General features: G+C 47.0%; 1 long non-coding RNA gene across 1 annotated transcript; it reads right to left on the bottom strand.

The window, feature by feature from the left end:
• Positions 1-268: 268 nt before the first annotated feature.
• Positions 269-6183, bottom strand: LOC132652184 (uncharacterized). The gene is made up of 3 exons (XR_009589660.1): positions 6068-6183; positions 4610-4717; positions 269-1415 (listed from the first exon to the last, which is right to left on the bottom strand). It is a non-coding gene; the product is annotated as an uncharacterized LOC132652184 (long non-coding RNA).
• Between the last annotated feature and the right edge of the window lie 883 nt (positions 6184-7066).

Genomic DNA, 7066 nt, shown 5'->3' with positions numbered 1-7066 from the left:
ACATGAAAGCAGCTTGTCTAGAGCTGAGCAGGAATTATGTACTAAATGCTTTCAAAATACATTCCAGGTTCTCAGCACAGCTCACTCCAGAGCGTTTGCCTGGTATGCCTTCTGAGTTAAATCCTTAGTACCACAAACCAAACACAAAATGCTGGGCATTGCAATCCTGCAGTCCTTCAGAAGTGATACTTCAGAAGTGGAGGCAGGAGAATCAAGTGTCTAAGGTCGTACTTATATCTACAGTACGTCCAAGGCCAGTGGGGCCTTCAGGAGACGCTGTCTCAGAACAAAACAGCAACATATTCGCATTATTTTTTCCCATCAATTCTGTTCCTAAGAATTTATCCTGGAAAAAGGAACAGATGAGCAAAACATTTAACCATTATTCTGAGCCATTTGCTGTAATCTCCCATTTTAAAATGACATTTACTTATGTGTTCATGCTTGTTTATTGTGTCTGCTCCTGCAGGCCTCCAAGTGTGCACCTGGAAATCAGACAGCAACTTACAGCAGTCACCAGTGGGCCTCAGAGATTGCACCCGGGTGGTGTCTTTGCAGCAAGCCCCTGAGCCAGCTCCCTGGCCCTGCAACCTTGTTATCTGGCCATCGAAAGTTGCAAACAACACACATTTCCAACAACAGGAAGTTTGTTGAATAAATGATGCTTTATGAAAAATTTCAGGCTTCTCAAGAGACTGAAAATATAGTTTTAGGGAAATATTATTGATGTGGGGAAATGTTCGTAAGTTAGCAGCAAGTGAAATTTGAAGAAAGTCTCCAAGGATGCGGGAGGAATCGGCGCTCAGCCGCTCCTATGTCACTCATGCATTTTGGCATACAGGGGGAGTCCTTTTAAGATGGAAAAGAAAATGGTTGTTTGTGGCGTATAGTAGAGACAGAAGACGGGAGGAAGGAATAAGTGCCTGCCACATACTGCATGCTTTCCCAGGTCAGGCCTCCCCCTGTGCTGTGGACCAAACATTTGTGTTCCCTTAAAATTCATGAGTTGATGCTCTGACCCTTAGTGTGATACTATTTGGAAATGGCCTTTGGGAGTTAATTGAGTTTCCTATGAGGTCACTGAGGGCATTTTCTTCAAGAACTGAAGCAGGGTTGGGGTGGGGGAGGAATGGAGAGAGAAAGAGAGAGATCCCTCTTTAAGAAAAAGCCACACAAGGACACAGAGGGATGAGGACAAGAAGGCAGCAGCTATCTGCAGCCAGGAAGCAAGCCCTCAGCAGAACCCAGAACTTCTGGCATCCTCACCTCAGACTTGCAGGACTCCATCCATTAGCCAGTTGCCCGGCTACTTCCATGTGTCTACATACTGTTACCAAGCTGCACCTGTTTTCCTACTTCCAAACTCCGGTACTTGGCTTGGGGTGCCACAAAGAAGATGCCATGGAGTAGGTTGCCTAGACAACAGAAATGTACTTCCTCACAATTCAGGAGCTGCTGAATATACCCAAGGTGAAGATGGTTGATAGAGGTCAACTCTCATCATGAATCTGGGTGGAATGGTTCAAGACTGTTCGATGAGAGGAGCCAAAGAAGCAGAACGGCAAACCACAGCAGTCCTGGTCCTGGCCAGAGCTCACCTCTGCACACCATTGCTCTATAATCCTGTCTACCTGAAGTGCTGGCTGAAGGTCCCGAAATATACATACATGTTAATGGTGATTAATTCTCTGGTATACTTGTGGGTCTCAATCTCTCTCTCTTTCTTTCTTCTTTTCTTTCCTGGCAGGTTCTTGCTATAGCTGCCCTAGAACTCTCTCTTTATAGAACTCTCTCAAACTTACAAGGCTCTTCCTGCTTCTGCCTCCTCTAAGAGCTAGAATTATAGGCACGAGGCACCGTACCCAACACACACACACACACACACACACACACACACACACACACGCTTTCCTTTTGCAGGAAAATAATAAGAAGGAGGTAAAACAAAAACAGAAAAACAGTGTCTCAGAGTGCTCAGCATGGCTGCGGTTTGTGTTGATACCAGGGGACGCTGAGATGGCCTTGTGCATCAGACAACTGTCCGTGACTTTTCTCTACCGAGTTCTGAAACGAAAGGGATAAGATGTGTGAACACCTGGCCCATGCAATCCATCCATGTACAGTTTTAAGCTGGATTGTCCCAAGCCAGGCATAGCTGGACATCATCATTCTTCTCCTTTCATAAAATGGAACTTGTGGGGATAACAAAAAGGATAGTAAGAGGATAGTAAATTTTAGGCAATGCAGTTCTTTAACTGGCATCTTCCTCAGCTGCTGAGCCACGGAGGTACTGAGAGAATCCCCAACTGCCTTCCCTAGGGCTCACCTAGCGTGTTGTGGCATGTAGAAGGCAAGGGGTGCAGCTCTCTAGTACACGATCCTCTTTAGCGTGATGAGAATTATAGGGAAAGGAGCACACACGTGTGCTGATCTCAGCACCCTTGCTGTATTTGGTATCCTGGATTCCACATGTACATGGCAGAACTTGGTCCTTCCTTGAAGTCCCGATGGATGACCGGCAGAGTCAGGAACCACCTGTTGATGAAGGTGCCAACCTGGGAGCCCTTTGTCCTTTAGATGAAATCCTAGCTGAGCTCCAAAGGGTTTCTTCAGGGTCGGGGAGAAGGTAGTCAACGCATCGCTGTTGTCCTGGGGTAGGGGCCATCCTGTCTCATAAGAAGACTACGTGCTGACGGGTCCAGTGGGCCGTCAGGAAAGCCACTAGAAAGCCGCTGTGAGGAGTCTCACCACCCACCTTGGTCAAGGCCAGGCTTCATCCTAGGACATCCAACTTAGGAAAGAGGGCATCGGCACCTCTCCTCTGAGATCATTCAAGCACGTCTGTAATTCCAGCACTCAGGAGGCAGAAGCAGGCGGATCTCTGTGAGTTCAAGGCCAGCCTGGTCTACAAAGGGAATCCAGGACAGCCAAGGCTACACAGAGAAACCCTGTCTCGAAAAAAAAATCACTCAAGATCCAAGGGAGGGTTGACTTCAACTAGGGACTTAGGACACCATCCCACCTTCTCCTGAGGTGTCTGGGAGGAGTGAGGTTTCAAGTTTGATTATTCACCCCCCAGCCACTTCTAGACCTGCACCCCACATCCTAACTGAGCAGTCTCACACCCACAATCATGGAAATGCCACATCACACCTTCTCACATTTCATTCAGCCCGTTTAAATTACCATGCCGGGGATTAGAGGTCTGTTAATTTAAAGTAATAACCTGAGCTGATCGATCTCAGAATGAGTTACATTTCCAAAGAAAAGAAAGGTTCCTGGGCTGGGGGTGCAGCTCAGGGATGGCAAGCCCAGTGCCCGCGGCTGTGGGTGTCATCTCTAGTCCTCCAGAAGTGGGGGCGCCTGGCTTTGTCGCTGAAACGCTGATGTGTTGTATGACCTTAGGTGAGTCAGTTCACTTTCAGACCTCTTTTTTTTTTACAAATCTGCAAACTGAGCCAGCTGAATCACACTACTCATAAAATTCCTTGAACCATCTGTGACCGGCCATGCTTGCTTTTCAAGGGTGCAAGGAAGAGGGGTGCCTTGAGATCAGAGACCCTGGGCATACATCCCATCAAGGAGAGGAGTGGTGGCCTCGTCAGAACTTTCCATTTCCATTCTTCCTTTAAGAGCACAGTTGACAGGTTTTAGAAATCGACCTTTTCTTTGAGGGATGGGGATGACATAATTATTAGCTCTCTATTTAATAGGAGCTTTGTGAGCGCTCCTTGAGAAAAGCCCACAAAGGATGGTGATTAAGCCAAGGAGGCTCTCAGAGTCCCCGGAGCACTGTGGGGGAAATGAATCACTTAGGCACCTGGTAAACATTTATGAAGCGTGTGCCTGATTTATCACCAGGTAAAAGTTCTGAGGCATAGGGTAGCCACGCTGCTCTCTGTCCACAGACTCATGGAGATCTCGGTATTTATCCAGAGGCTCTTGGGGAGCTCTTCCTCACGAAACACCAATCTCAATGCAAAGCCTCTTGGCATGGGTTAATGGCACACGTGTGCTGCTGACAGAGCCTCAGATGGCATCTAAAGGCCTTAGGAAACCCTAAATCTTCAAATCTAGTGCTATGTAAAGAGAAGATCTATCGCCAGCCTGAAATCATATCAACAGGGAACTGAATTGCCTGTGTCATCAGTTTTCCGTACGTGCTTTTTAGAATGTTGAAACTCCCTCTTTTTCTATTTTCAGTATTTCTGAGTATATGTCATATCATGGTGTTGTTTGCTATGGAGCTCTGTTTTTCTCCTCGGCGCTAGGGATTGAACCCAGGGCCTTGACCGCGCTAGGTGACTGTTCTCCCACTGAGCTATGCCTCCAGGATACTGTTCACTAAACTATCCTAACTAACTCGAAATCTCACCACTCCAATCAATTATTCATTTTTGGTAGTCCCCCCCAGGCTTTCTCTGTGCAGAATCACAATTTTTATGTAGTTAGATTCCATAGGTTTGGGGCTCTGCTTTTTCTCTTTCACATTAGGGCTGAGAGTTGAGCCTAACATTACATCATTGTTTTTATAAATGTCTCCTTACAATGACTGACAATGTTCTACCGAATAAATACATGCACACGTTTAGAAAAAAAAAATACATACTTTATGGAACTGTCCTCAGGCAACCGACCCAGAGCCTCCCACTTTTGTTAAGCACAAGCTCTGGAATGCGCTGGCTAGTCTATGTCAACTTGACACACAAAGAGTTACCTGAAAGGAGAGAAGATTAAATGAGAAAAATGCCTCCGTAAGACCCAACTGTAAAGCATTTTCTTAATTAGTAATTGATGGGGGAGGGTCCAGCCCATTGTGGGTGGTGCCATCCCCGGGCTGGTGGTCCTGGGTTCTATAAGGAAGCAGGTTAAGTAAGCCACAAGGAATTTAAACCTCACCCTTCCATGGCCTCTGTATCAGCTTCTACCTCCAGGTTCCTGCCCTGTTTGAGTTCCTGAGTTTCTTCCCCGATGAACAGCAATTCCGGAGTGCAAACCAAATAATCCCTTTCCTCCCCAACTTGCTTTTTGGTCATGGTGGTGTGCTGCAGCAATAAAAACCCTAACTAAGACCTGGGGAGACCCAAAACTTCCATCTGATGTCTAAAAATTCACTCAGTGACAGCTGGATCCTACCTTGCCTTTTCCTTGGATAAAGACGGTTTGGAAAAGTCAATATTTTGATTAATGACACCAGTAATGCTAACAGGGTTTTGTATCCTCTTTCTCCTGTGGAAAGACTAGGAAAGAAGGGGGTGGGGCTTAAGAGAAATGGACCAGAAGCCTGGGCAAGTGATCCAGTCATCCAACTACCTATCTGGCCCCCTTCATAGTGTTCCCTAGTTGTTATCACTGTCTGTATTTTCAGTGGAAAAGCAGAAGTCACTGAAGGCTAGTGTCTGGCCAAAGGTCACAAGGCCAGCCTGTGGAGGAGTCTGTGGAAGAACTCCTGGCTCCTGGCTCATTGCACTGAAATGACGTCTCTCAGGAGAGCACTCGCAGCCGTTTCGTCCGGAGCCAGCCGGACTCCACTGTTGGGCTGCCCTCCCAGCTCAGGCCACAAGCTGTTTCTGGGGCATTCTTTGCCGCCGCTGCCGTCATTCTCAACCCTCCCCCATTCCGAAGTTACAGGGCACCTACCCACTCCTCCTCCTTCAGGGCTGACTCACCTTTCCCCCATGCCCACCTGTAGGCCTGACCAAGGGAACAGTTTGTGACTTTATGGGGCCCTTTGAGGTAGGAAAACAAGCTCGGCAAGGTCACGTAATGTGGAGCCAGGGGTTGGAATCTGCTGTCTGGCTCTGACTCCGGCTTCTCTTCACAAGGCTCCCAATAACCTATGCAGGGCCTCCGTTCCTATTAGGAAACTGGGTCCCCTCTAGGTGGGTGCAGCCAGTGGGGAAGTGGGGGGGCTGGGATATGAGAGGGTGGCACTTTCTTAGCAGGAAATGGCTTACAAGGCTCTATGTGGGTGCTGTTTCCACCCCACCCTGTTTGCTAACTCCAGCTGCTCATTGCTTCTGAGCCTGATTCCCCATCTGCAATACAAATACCCAACAGGACCTACTTCAGGAGTCCTCAGAGAGTCACATGAGCTACAGAGGGTAAGGCACAGCTCAGGAGCATGCAGGTATTTGACGAAATGCTAGCTGTTACTTCTTAGCTGTTAAAGGTGCGGCCTGGCTTTATAAAGAAAAAAGAAAAGAAGCCATTAATGGTGGGGCACGCCATTAATCCCAGCCCCGGGGAGGCAGAGGCAGGTGGATCTCTGTAAGTTTGAGGCCAGCCTGCCTGCTCTACAGAGCCAGGACAGCCAGGGCTACACAGAGAAACCCTGTCTCGAAAAACCAAAGAAGAAAAGAAAAAGAAAAAAAAAAAAAAAGAAAAAGAAAAGCAGATCCTTATCGAATGTTCTCCTGTGAGGGTTGATTTGACTAGAAATGAATTTTGCAAATGGCAGATAATTATGAAAATAAGGAGGGAGGAACATGATAGATAGCTTGTTATCATTTTAATGTAAATGGATTTTTTTTTTTTTTTTTTTTGCTTGCACCATCTGAGGCTGGCATATCTGATATGGATTTCTAATTGCCTGTTTAGTTTGGGAGAGGGTAATTTAGAAGTCCACACCCAGACACGCCTGTGCCTTTGGATCACACTTGAGTTTCTTTGGCTGTCTTGGGCGTCGGGATGGACGACCTCACCAAAACGAGTCTTTCGGTGACTGTTGTTCTGCGCCTGCGCGGTGGAGTGAGTGGCACAAGTGACTAATTCAAAGGCAAACACTGAGGAATGTGTCTGATTTGCATAGCCTCATAAATGAACCTCCTCAACTGGTTTGGGAGGGGAAAAAAAAATCCTTTTTAAAAAGCTATCTTGTACTCTTTAGCGCAGGTCAAGTCCCAGCAGGCTCAGGGGCAGCTCTTTGCTGTCCAAGCCTCAGGACCAGATACACTGACTTTCATTATTTAATCGCCTTGGTTGGAAGGAGATGTTCATATTTTAGCCTAGGGAGAAAAAAAAAATCCTGACAATGAATAAATAGAATAGTATTTGTGTGTTCTTA

This window comes from Meriones unguiculatus, chromosome 2 (genome assembly GCF_030254825.1).
Source record: "Meriones unguiculatus strain TT.TT164.6M chromosome 2, Bangor_MerUng_6.1, whole genome shotgun sequence".
In the NCBI taxonomy this organism is placed as follows: Eukaryota; Metazoa; Chordata; class Mammalia; order Rodentia; family Muridae; genus Meriones; species Meriones unguiculatus.
Note: the sequence above shows the minus strand (reverse complement) of the source record. Positions and strands in the feature narration are given on the sequence as shown.